Source organism: Penaeus monodon, chromosome 30 (genome assembly GCF_015228065.2).
Source record: "Penaeus monodon isolate SGIC_2016 chromosome 30, NSTDA_Pmon_1, whole genome shotgun sequence".
NCBI classification, from domain to species: Eukaryota; Metazoa; Arthropoda; class Malacostraca; order Decapoda; family Penaeidae; genus Penaeus; species Penaeus monodon.
Window position 1 is genome coordinate 17,036,508 of NC_051415.1, and position 687 is coordinate 17,037,194.

At 42.2% G+C, this 687-nt stretch overlaps 1 protein-coding gene across 1 annotated transcript in view; it reads right to left on the reverse strand.

The window, feature by feature from the left end:
- Positions 1 to 687, reverse strand: part of LOC119592564 (transcription factor HIVEP3-like) — a gene marked incomplete at its 5' end in the record, with an annotated part of 91,776 nt that overhangs the window by 14,303 nt on the left and 76,786 nt on the right.

The window sequence follows — 687 nt, forward strand, 5'->3', positions numbered from 1 at the left end:
AACATTTTTTCTTCCTGTATTTCACTTGACCTTGTCTTAAAAAAAAACTTTATTCACTGCGGGAGTCGGTGACCTGGTGCCTTGCACTGCCCACCATTACGAGCAGTAATAGTCACACTTCGGCCTGAACTTTTCATGATAGAAAAACCTTGATGAAGTTCGACGGATACGGATCACGGGGGAATACGCCATGTGTTATCGGAGGCGACGTGGGTGAGATAAATACTTGTGGTGCTTAGGAGACCAGCACAAAGGTATTTATACGATAAGATGATGATAGGAAGTTAATTTTTGAGTGTTGAACCTAAATAGCTATCAACCATAATAATTATTAACTGACTACCTTCAAACGGCCATATTGAATAAATAAAAAAAGCCATGATTATACACGAAGATGTAACAAAATCTCCGCAAGTAGCATGGGTCAGATTGGCGTGCCCCAGACTCTGCTCACCACTGTCACGGGTCCTATAGGCCGAGGACCTGTTGGCGCGAGCGGAGGGGCAATCGAATTACGGGAAAGCTGGACGCTGAAGATGGCGATGCAGGAATGCGACGCCAAAGCGATTATCGGAAATAGTAACTATATATTCTCTTATCTTCTTTTTCCTCTGTTTTTTTCCTCCTCTCGTCCTTCTTCCCTCTTATTTCTTTATTTATCTCCCTTGTTTCTTTTGTATTTTTTTG